This window comes from Notothenia rossii (genome assembly GCF_949606895.1).
Source record: "Notothenia rossii genome assembly, chromosome: 6".
Classification (NCBI taxonomy): domain Eukaryota; kingdom Metazoa; phylum Chordata; class Actinopteri; order Perciformes; family Nototheniidae; genus Notothenia; species Notothenia rossii.
This window is the reverse complement of record NC_136909.1, coordinates 37,651,600-37,664,079: the sequence shown is the minus strand read 5'-3', so window position 1 is coordinate 37,664,079 and position 12,480 is coordinate 37,651,600. Positions and strand designations below refer to the sequence as shown.

The 12,480-nt window shown below is 40.0% G+C and overlaps 1 long non-coding RNA gene across 1 annotated transcript; it reads left to right on the top strand.

Moving 5' to 3' along the window:
• Nucleotides 1-10,469: 10,469 nt before the first annotated feature.
• On the top strand, nucleotides 10,470-11,724 carry LOC307044987. Its single transcript, XR_013809759.1, has 2 exons — nucleotides 10,470-10,997; nucleotides 11,202-11,724. It is a non-coding gene; the product is annotated as an uncharacterized lncRNA (long non-coding RNA).
• The last annotated feature ends 756 nt before the right edge of the window (nucleotides 11,725-12,480 follow it).

Sequence of the window (12,480 nt, the reverse complement as noted above, 5' to 3'; positions counted from 1 at the left end):
TATTTTTATCTGAAAAAAAGTGTCCTCACGCTTTTCAAAACAAAGTGGGAACACTAATAAGTAAAAATATTTTTTTCACATGTAGCCTATCCTCGTCATCCATTTCTCTCTCCTTTTTTATACTTATTTATTATCTAATACTGTCTCCTTTCATTTCATTATCACTTTACTCATCTCTACTAATTTTCCTCATCTTCTCTACTTCCTTTTCCACCTTCTTCTTTTTTCTATTCCCATCTACCTCATTTGTTTTCTCCTCTATAATTTCTTATCACCTTGACTCCTTTCTCCCTAAAACATCAATTTATTGTTCTCTTCTCCCCTCATACTTTTTCTAAACCTTTACATTACATTACATGTCACTTGTTAGACGCTTTTACCCAAAGCGACTTACATACTCTCAATACTGTGGACAATCCCCACAGGAGCACTTTGGGGTGAAGTTTCTTGCCCAAGGACACAACGACATGCTGACTGCAGTGGGGATTGAACCAGTGCTCCCCCTCTCTTAACCTTCTTACACTTCTCTTTTCCACTTCTCCTTGTTCTTCTCCTCTTTCAACCTTTAGACTTCTTACTATATTCTCATTTCCCTCATCTTAGCCTCCATCTCTCATCTCCTCTTTCCTTCTCTTCTTCAATCTCAGCTTCTTCTGTTGATCCTCTTTCAAATTCTTCTATTTCCTTTTTTCCCTTTTCTCTTCTTTTACCTCATCCACTCTTTCTCGCCTCCATCTTCCTTCTCTTTCTTCACCTCCTCTCCTCCCTCCTTCCTCCCTAAATCAGTCTTTTGTTTTTCACATTACCTCCTCTCATCTTCTCTCTTCTTACTCTCTCACTGTTAACCTCCTCTCAGTACTTCTCCTTCCCTCTCCTCTCTGCCTTCAGCTTATTAAGATTTCAAAGATACAAATGGCGGCGGGCTGATTGCTTTCAGGGAATCTGCCTTTAATAATTACAGGTGGAGAAGCTCTGGGTGACGTTGGCAAGGCAGAGACTAATGGAAAACTAGATTTTTTCACTGAATTAGAGCAAGGATGGGGGGGATCCATATATTGACAAGCCATCAGCGGGCCGTAGATCAGGAGAAGTGCTTCTGACTTCTCGGAGGAGGCGGCGGCAAACTGGCTCTGATGCTCCGTGGCATCTCGATACGCTTCCTGCTGCCACCGCTGGGCCGCGAAGAAAATCAAACCCTGCTTCATCTGCAGGCCTGTGGAGGGAGGAGGAGGTGGAGGGGAGTTAAAAGGGAGCAGAGTTAACCTTTTTTTCTGATGACTCCCTCCTCCCCCTCCTCCTCCTCCTCCTCCTCCTCCTCCTCCTCCTCCTCCTCCTCCTCCTCCTCCTCCTCCTCCTCTCCTCATGGAGGACCTGAATCAAAATGTAAATGCTGGAGCCTCTGAGGGAAGCAGGGCTCTGGGATTCTGCTCGTATTGATTATATGAAGTGAGTCGGAGTCACACTGCTCAACAACCCAAATGTGTTTTCCCCCGATGCTCTGTGACAGGAATTACCCAGAGTTCAGCTGGCTGCGGGCTCTGTTGCTAATGACATTTCTGATTTCAGCGCGTGCACACTCACTTTGGCATAGAATTCAAGGACTCTTCATGATTTTCTGAATCCCATTTACCTAAAAAAAGAGTCTTGTTTTTATAAACATGACGTTACATTGGTGAAAAAAACAACTAGACAGACATAATGAATGGACTTGTTACCATACAATTAAAGGGAACATTTTATGCACATTTTGAGGTACATATTTATATTTTGTGCCTCTACTGTGACATCTCTCGATGCTCTAATATTCAAAATGCTCTTTATTGTTCTCATACTGCCTTTGCTGCAGCACCTCTTTTCACCCTCTGTCTGAAACCAGAGCCCAGTCTGCTCTGATTGGTTAGCTGGCCGGCTCTGTTGAGATTGGTCAACCGCTTGGAGATGTCCCGTCCCTAAGCTATCATGTACAATGTGTTGGAGATTCAAGTTGTACTTCTGATTTATCCGATTCACAAATAAATAAGTGTTTTATGTGATACATCTTAACAATAAAACACAAGAAGAATTCATCCTTGATCTCATTGGAAAGCACATAAATAAAACAACATTTTTACAGACATTTCACGTCAAATGATAGGGCACATGGTACCTAAATCAAATTAGCACATAAGTTAAATAGTAAAAGTAAATCAGTCAAAAGTTGACTTTTTGTTCCACACAAACTTCAATCCCCTCAGTTGGCAAAAGACGAATATGTGTCCTGACTCCTGTTGTCCTGTACGGTGACCGACAGGTGCCAAACGCTGCAGATAAGAAAATGCTACAAGAAGCTCAAAACATAACGCAAATGGAGACACACAGCTGGGACCGGAGCGGTTGTTGACGTTCAGGGATTATACATTTGGCCAACTGTCACTGTTTCCTAATTGTCAGTGTTGTGTCAGTATGTTTGAAATGACTACGTTAGCTACGTTAGCTAGCTAGCTTACAGCAGATCTGCAATAATGTCCGAATGAATAATGTAATCAAATGTTTTATCAAGCCAATAAACCGTACAGCTTTTAATGTAAATTTCGAGTGACATTGATTGTTGGCCAACTTTATAATCCTCGAATATCAACAAGAACTTCAGCCCCAGTTGTGTGCATCACCTTTTAATGTCCCCGTTTTCGTTGTGCTTTTTGCAGCGTTTCTTTTATGAAGCGTTTTTAATAAATGCTGCGCATGTTTCATCAAGTTGGTGAAGATGTTACATAATTTGCATTTGTTTTGGCAAATGTTTACTTTTTGCGCCGTAACGGTTTGCACCTGCCAGCCACCATAGTCTTGGTCTTTATAAAGTTTAAATCTGAAAAGATGCTATTGATACTTCACGTTGAAACCGACAATCCTGCAACAGCTAGCCAAGGTTTCATTGATTTGCATCATAATATGTATTCAGTAAAACATTTTTACCAAAACATGACATTATTATGATGTGTTGACATTTATTATTTTGTAAATGTTATGTTACTATCATGAAAAAGGTTATTACATGTACCTTGAGTTAAGATACTTTTTTTTCATATTAAGTCTAAAATGAACATTCATGCCCAGATTGTCAGAAACATTTCTAAACTCTTTATTGAAAGTAGGTGTAAAATGACTGAACCCACATTTAAAATAAATATTTTTCTAAGAAGTGAGACTCTGCGTGTCTCTTTAGGTGAGGTAAAAATCTTTCAGCCTGCATTAAACATCAGTGTTTCCAAGCAGCAGGCGGTCTGACCCCCTCCGGAGTTCATATATCTTGAGTCTAAACACTGATGTTAAAGCTCAACTTTAATGCTTTCTTGGGAGGAGTTTGCTTCTGTCCCCCAAACGGAAATTAAATTGTTACGCTTGCTGCTGTACAGTAAACACAACGTGTACAGGACCTACAGTTTGTGTATTTAAATAAGTCCATGTGAGGTAATTTTGTGGTCTAACTGTGTGTGTACAGAGGGGTGGGGGGGTTGTTTCCTGCCAAAGCTCTTCACATTTTTGGGTGGTATGATGTGTTGTGTTGATAGCGCTGTGTGCTGTAGCGAGGCGATGCAGCTGACCGATCCATCCATCATCAGCTTGTAGTCTCTCTGCTGCTCGCTCCTCAAACTTGGTTTTTGTTTGGAAACGATCCATCATATTCCAGAGCATGACACACCGTCCAAGAGACATCCTAACCACAGCTGTGTATGTGTGTGTGTTCTGGTATGCAGTTATATATTTGTGCTGTTCAATTACACAACTTAGTACATCAAATTGTTCTCAAGATATTTTCACACGGCTGATTTCATCAGGGTGAAGTTAAGCTTTAGTCGAAACAATTGTGTCCCTGCAAAAGCGTGACAATTTGTTATTGTTCTAGATTGCTTTGAATAGAGTGGTGCAGAAAAAATGATTTAGCATTTGAACAATTCCGGTTCTCATGTGTTGGTTAACACAAGCTGAAAAGAGTTTAACATTTTGTTAGTGTCTTACGACCTAAAATACGTCAGTAAATACCCCACTCAATGTTTGAGCTTCTATGTGTCATATAAAACAGCGGTTGCTAACAAGTTTCTAATAGAGACTACTTAATGTCACCATGCCAAACATTAGTAGCATTTAGCTTAGTGGCAGTAATGTGTGGCCTTGCGACCGTGATGTAGTTTGTTTACAGGCTAACATTAGCTTTTTCTGGATCTTGTAAACACCAAACTATCTTTCAGGACTTTTAGGGTCAGGTAAGTCTACCAAGTTTTCATTCAGCCAACATTATCAATTTAACTGCGATGGTATCATGTAACATTCTTAAAAAACACATTTAAACAAATTCAAGGACAAAAATATGGGGGATTTTGGTAATTAGTTCCTTATTCCCGGCAGTGTGATGCCTCTGTTTATGTGTCAGGACAACACTGAGCTGATATTAAAGTTGTTCTTGTATTTAATGATAAATTAAGCAATACAAAACATTTTTGAATGATCTGGACATGAACTGGAAAATACTGCCTCAAATTCTGCCTGCTTTTTTGAATGTCAATACATTTAAAGTAAATAAAGTAGTATTTTTTTGTAGTTTCACATTAAACAGAAGCTAAGAAAATAACTTCATTTTGAACTCCACAATGTATATTTACTTTTACAGAAATGGAGCATAAATCAGACCCCGCTATTCATTTTTTGACCCCAAAAAAAGCCAGACTTCTTTATATAGGCCTCTCTCTACAGATCGCTCTCCCCTCTAAAACGCTGGCCTGCTTCCCGTACATCTGCGCACTCAAAGCTACAAATGACGTGATTATGATATATCATGTAACAGAGAAAGTCTCTTTGTTTCTGCCTAAAAAAGAAAGAAATCAATACCGGGGCGGTGCGGAGCCTTGAGGGGTGACCAGGTAAGGGTTAGGCCCGGCCGGGTGTTTGGCGGGCTCAGAAATGCTGATTCTACATTTCTCCTGACAGTGATGCATGCCTCGGCCTCGCTGTCCGGTTAGCCCGGTACCTGAGGGTCCGGCCGAGGAAGATCAGCTGCAGACCAGGACGAGGTTAAGAATGGAGGAGGAGCAGAGGGGGAGGCCAGTAACCAAAGATTATTTTTAGAGCCAGAAAAGTCTGGGAGGGAGGAAAGATGGAGCAGACAGGGAGGGTGTTTTTATGAGGGTGGGAGACAAGGGAGTTGAACATAGAAAGAAGAAGCTGAGATAGTTCAAGGAAAGAAAGAAGGTAAGATATGCTAGAGTTTTGAAAAGTCAAGATTTTAATTGAGGGTTTAGGTTTTATTTAGGTCGGTGAGCTGCTGTTAATAAAATGCATGCTAGCCAAACATAATTATGTATTAACACTTTAACCCGGGCTGTTTTTGCTCGCTTTTAACTCCAAAAATATTCGGTATGCTAATTTCACAAGTCAAGGACATGATATAATGCAAAACAAAAATTAAGGCACATACTTGAAATATCTACATGATTGCATTGTCATTGTAAGCATTTCAGCAGGGTGATTTTAGAATTCAACAAAATATCTGTACTGTAAATGATATGCTTAAAAAGGTTTTCACTCATGTCTCTACTGTGACATGTCTCCATGCTTTAATGTTCAAAAAGCTCTTTATTGTTTGTTCTCATACTGCCTGTGCTGCAGCACCTCTTTTCACCCTCTGTCTGAAACCAGAGCCCAGTCTGCTCTGATTGGTTAGCTGGCTGGCTCTGTTTTGGTGGGTCAACAGGTACTGTAAGAGATGCACCGCCCCTTATCATGTACAATGTGTTGGAGTACTAGCAAATGGTGTTACATATTGATGTCAATATGTTACAGAAGTAAACAAAGCTGTCCAATCGAGGCATTTCTGGCAGGGGGGGAGTGTATGGGAGATTTGGGGAACCTTTGCAGACCATTTACATGCACAAAAACCCATATAACACACCACAGGAAAGGGAAACCTTTTAATAGGGCCTCTTTCTGGTTTGCTTTCTGGGAAAATCCACAACATAATGCTTTGCTGTAGCACCTATGAGCAGCTCCTGTTGGCAATATAAACAGTTGTTCGTTCATTGATGGTTTTCATTTTAAAAGATGCAGATTAGATTCTAGAGTTTGAGACAACTGCACCTCTCAGTAAGAGTTATTTATTGAATTCCCACTTCATCCCTGTATTCAGACACACACACCCTTCCCTCCCTGTTTCTGATGTTGACCTTTGACCTATGACCTCTCAGCGAAGCGCGTCGAGGGTCATCATTAGACTGGTCTGGAGCCTGTGGGAGACATCAAGCACACACTGCTTTGACTGTGTATACAGACATATTTGATGGTTGGATACTTCTGGGTTCTACTGAGGGTCGATGTATTGAATTACCATTACTGTCTCTTCTGTAATTCACGACCTGGTTTGTGGACTTTGAAAGTTTGTTTTGAAGTGAGTTATTGTTTACTAGTAAAGATTATTTGACTTGAAGATTGTCATTTGTATTCTAACTTAACGACTCACACAAGCACAAGAAAAGATTAATATGATGGATATTCTACCTCTGTTTTTGAAATTTGGTCAGGTTTTGGGATAAAAGGTTAATTACTTTTTTTTAATTGGACATAGATAAATAAAACCAACAGTATAGAGTGGTACATTGTTGACATATTTTAGGCCAGACCTGTAAGTTAGCATCACAAGGGCTCCCTCGACAAAAAGCAATGGGATTTCCTCATTGGATTTTCGTATATTGCATGAAATTAGCTTTGTGACCAGGCCCGTCCCTCCCTACATGCAGAACACGCAGACTGCGTGGGGCCTCTCCTTGCGCAGGGGGCCTCGTCTTATGCGCTCGTCGTCTTATGTGCTCGTCGTCTTATGTGCAAATGCGGCGCAATCCGCGCCGTGAGGACCGCCGCCCGAGGCAGTTATTTCCAGCATTCTTTATTTACCATTCATTACAAATATTTTATGCCTTTTATATGCCCTCTGGATTCACATCTAATAGAGTGGCGAAGTCCCTCCCCTTCCGGGGGACCTCCATGGGACCTTATTTCGAAAAAATTATGTATTGAAGTCAATGGAGAGAGAAAGATTATCTTTCGATCCCGTTTGAATTGTGCCACGAATTACACATATGATGTTTGTCAACTTAAAAGATAATTTTGCAAGTAAAAAAGATAAAATGTATCGTAAAACTGTGAAGTAACACATTTGTTTGTGTGAAACGCTTAATGAACTACATCTCTGGTCTCGCAGACTCTCACAACAACACACGTCCCCAAGATGGCCGTCACTACTGTCTTGTCAACGACTATCACCACAAGGAAACACGTCCAGAAGAATGTCATGCAAAGCTGCCTGCCTGCCTGCCCTTGATTCTCTCTGAACTCCCTGGTCTTTTTAATGTTTAATGTCAACCATTTGTGCAGATAGCATGAAGTAGAAAAGATCGGCGATCGCCGATGCTAGCGTTAGCATTTCTCCCCCGGGCTTAAATTGTGTATTATAGAATGATCACACCGGTGACAGTACTCTTCAAAGGGTTCACGAAATATGACTACTACTTTTACTGTTTAACATTTTAGGTTACTTAATGTTACTTCATATTAAGGCTAATAAAAATGACAAGGCTGTAATGCTAACTAACGTGCTAGCTACTGGCTAGGTAGCTAACTTGATCCAGCCACTCCTGGTCCTTTCATTAGACGGGAAGCGAAAGAACGAGCAAGACCCATTGCTGGTATGATAACAACCTGGTACTAAGCACACAGGCATCTTGTTAAAGTTATCTTATCTTAGCCAGCGCCATATACAGATGTAGCGATTCATTTCAGACAGTTTGAAACGCGAGGGCCGTGATTGGTACGTGATCTGCGCTCGCTCAAGGGAAAACCTCCAGCTTGACTTGAGACCGCCCCCGTGATAGATAAATGTAACTATAATGAAGCCAGCTGCAATGGATCATTGATCCACCAGGGGGTGCAGTGGGGTTCCACACTGGAGCTCATGTGAAATAAAGTCAGATACAGTACACTGGATGTACAGCGAAACTTTGTTAAGATCCATATGTCACGGATATCATACTCTGTGCTAAATAAGAGACATTTAATCATTTACAAAACATCACCATGTTGTTATTTAACAAAATAATTTTGTTATTCTAAAAAAAAGAACGGGAGGAAATGCAGCCCGGCTCTCAATTTTTAATCCTAATTTAATCATCATCTTCACCACGATCATTTATGTTTATGTTCGCCGAATTGACATGAAATCAATGACACATATGAATATACTGTATTCAACTTCATTAAAACGTTAAACTCAGTAATTCACCAAAAATATGTATATTTTAATGGATTTTCGTCGGTCGATTTGGATCCCAAAGCGTAGCGGAGGGATCCTGATCTGCATGAAGGGTGTTATTTTCCCCATAAGGAACAAGTTGCTGCAAATTATCCCGCTTATTACATGGCCACATTCTCAACAAAGTAACGACATGACTCCCAATATTAATTGAAATGCTTTTATGGATTTAGAAAATGTTTTTATTGATTTAAAAAATAGTTGTATGTATTGATTTAAATTGACATGCATCCGCTAAGAAAAATAGTCTGTTGTTACCGTTTTTTAAACAGTCTGAATGAAACGGCAGCTCTCAGATGTGTATTTACACAACTAATGGCCCATCAACCACAGCTCTCTCTCCCCCTCCCCCCCTGATCTTTCTTCTCCAGCAGCTAAATTAACTGTAGGTTACTCTGAGTGACCATAGACTGTATGTGACAAGCTTACAGTTAGTGACGTAACAACACCATAAAAGCTGGTGGGTTGAAAGCAATACGGGAGGTAAAAATAACTAGAATAATTGTGATTCATTTATTGTGGCTTTTATGTTTTTCGGTGTAAAATGTTATGTAATTCAGGCTTATAGTTCACCCTTCTCTAAAAGCCTTCAACAATGACAATATTCATTGTAATTTAATAAATCTTTCCAACACACATTGTAAAAAATAGCCTACTGTAAGTTAAGAAATCATTCTAATATGTACATCTTCTGATGTAACAACAATAACATTATAAATAGTAACATAGCTGAACATGGTATTGCACATTTAGCTTTGAGTGTTACTGACCTGAGATGTTTTTATTACATGAATTAAGGTGACTGAGGCTTTTTAACATACAGGGATGCAAACTCATCAGGTATGAAAAAGGTGACAAGGATCCGAGCCCCCGGCTCCCCCACCCCACGGAATAACAGAGGATTTCAGCAGTTAGAACAACTAAAGCAGCAGTGTTAATAATAACAGAAACGCCAAAGAGTCACATCTAATAGAAATAAATAAAAGCATTTATTTTAAATTGTGTAGCAGTCAGTTTATAATTTTGGCAGCACTGTTGAGCATTTTGAAAATGTATTTTCATGCCTCTGTGCAAGGCTTAAGTCTTTCTATCTTTATAGCCACATGGTGTAAAGTAACTAAGTTCATAAACTCAACAAGTACTATACTTGGGCACAATTTTGAGATACTTGTACTTTATGTAAGTATTTCAATGTTTTGCTACTTTGTTCTTCTACTCGACTACAGTTCAGAGGTACATGCTGTACTTTTCCTCCACTCCATATATGTAATCCCTTTAGTTACTTTACAGATGTGGATGAATGATGTGAAATATAATCAAGTGTTAAATCAGACTTTAGTTCCACCTGGAGTAAATTCACAAGCTACCCTGCAGTATACAAAGTCATTCAAACTAGCTGCACCTTTACCAGCTTTGAGAACACTTTCATGATCAATCATTATAAAACGTATCATATCTATTATTCTGAAATGGACCAATCTGCACAATGACTACTTTTACTGTCGCTACTTTAACTATATTTTGATGATAATACTTTTCTACTTTTACTTGAGGAACATTTTGAATGCAGGACTTTTACTGTAACTGAGTATTCCTAAACTCTGGGACTATTACTTTTATTCAAGTACAAGATCTGAGTACTTCTACTTTTACTCTAGTACAAGATCTGTGTGCTTCTACTTTTACTGAAGTACAAGATCTGAGTACTTCTACTTTTACTCAAGTACAAGACCTGAGTACTTCTACTTTTACTCAAGTACAATATATATATATATACTTATCCCACCTCTGTTTATAGCCTATGAAAAGAACTATTAGAAATAGAAGGCTAAAGCTAACGTTAGCAGATAGTGACAATATATGCTAGCTAGCTAGCTCAACGATTCCTTAAATAATATTGCCAAAGAAAAATGTTTCAGTTCACATCACGCTCTGCCGCTCCGACAGGGAGCTCTGCTCTGTACACCTGAACGGCCCGTTCTAACAGCTGTTCACCAGCGGTCCAGTCTGTGTCACAGTGACTCCGGACGCACAGTCAATATTAACGAACGCACCCGTAGGTAATGTAGCTGCTGAAGCTAGGCCATCATGTCGGAGCAGCAGTGTTATGGCTAGAAAGGATCCGTCTAATGTAAATATGACGTCACGTTCTCGTTCTAACTCTCGTTGTAATCGGAGCGGCTCGGCTGTAATCGGAAAGGGTCGGGGTGGGCGGGACGCGGGAAGAGACGTCGTTCTAACTCTCGTTGTAATCAGAGCAGTGGTAACCACTCAAAGTCCTCAAGAGATAGGAAACGACAGCAGTGTGGGACCTTGTTGCGGGAAATTACTGAGCACACATACCACCTACAGGATGAGACGTTCATGTGTACAGTGATATCAAGACTAAATTATCTTTTGGAGGGCGTAAAGCAACACACCCCACATGACAGTAGTCTTCCTCTCACCTTCACGCCCCCCAAACACAAAAGGCAGAAGAGGACCATAACACCTCTCAGTACCAGCCATCGTAGACACCCTTTTTCAGGCCGGGTGGGTCATAAAGCTGAGGTCATGAGATCCAACTACAGAGTGGACAGCTTGAACAAGATTTTAAAAGCTAAGTCCCCAGAGTCTAATGCGGGAGGAGCAGGCAGGGGTACGAAGAGGAGGATAGATGCTTTAGGTAAGAACAAAGGATATTTACTTTTGCCATCTCCTCTATATTCACAAAACACAGCCAATCCTATGTGACATGGCACAGTTCATTTCACTCCAATAGAAATTGGTATAAAAGAGACCATTAGTCTTCTCATTGTGCTTATTGCTGTGGCTAGGTGTTAACTATTGTTGTTGTATTGTATCATATCAAAAGTTGTTTTCATCCAAGGCACCACCGCCAGGTGAATGTTGGAAGCTTGGAGATGAATGGAGCTGTACAGAGGTGGTAAGTAAAACAACGTTTTTAATCCGTTGCATGTGATTTATGTAGTTATAAAAAGTATATCATAAGCTGTCATTACAGTCTAAATATCTAACAGCAAAAGGAGGAGAGTCTGAGGAGGAGAGGAGATGAGGAGAACAGAGGAGAGGAGACAGCAAAAGGAGGAGAGTATGAGGATAGGAGAACAGGAGAGGAGAGGATACAGCAAAAGGAGGATAGTCTGAGGAGAAGATGAGGAGAGGAGAACAGAGGAAACAGGGAAAGCAGAGTAAAGAGCAGAGTTGAAAGAGAAGTTGAAAGCAGAGCAAACAGTAGCAGGAGAAGTAGAGCAAATGTAAAAGTAACTTTGAAAAGTATCAGCAAGAAGATCAGAGTTGCATAATGTTATTTTGTTTTATTCGTTACTGTTATATTAATGTTGTATGTTAATTTTTGTACATAGGATAATAAAGATGATCTTAACCTTGAACTCGATTCATGACCTCATTTCATTATTAAAACCTTAATATCAAATTACAGACTGAATTCAAATTAGGATCTCCAAATGTGTTGATGTAATGTTTGTGATAAACTGAAGGATAAAGTGTTCCTTTATGTGTTGAGAAAATTCTCCTCCCTCTTAAGCCAAGTGAGGTGTTTAAAAAGCCTCTTGGATCAGCTGGAAAATACATCACAAAACTGAAAACAGCTGTTTCACTTTACTTTTGAAAGATACGACAGAGACAAAGCTACACATATATGATGATATTATAGAATATGATGTATTGCTGAAGATTAAACTACCCAACGGGATATAAAAGAGGTAAACACATCTACAGCAGTAACATGCAACATATATTTTATTGCACCAGGAGCTATCTTGGGACTTTTACTGCAACAACGTTGACTTGCCTGTGAATACAAAATAAACCATAGTGTTGCTGATCTACAGTGTTGTCATTCTTCTTTCAACAGCAAGACCGCTAACAAGTATTTACATACTTAATATAGTTTAGTTTCTCGCCATCCCAAACGTAAACATTCAGCCACGTGACTGCGCTTCCGAGCCGCTCCGATTACAACCGAGCCGCTCCGATTACAACGAGAGTTAGAACGAGAACGTGACGTCATATTTACATTAGACGGATCCTTTCTAGCCATAACCGAGCAGCAGAGCCTTATCCATGCAGGGGCGCCGTAAGGGGGTGAAAAGTTAGGACGATTCTAAGGGCCCGTGACTGACAGG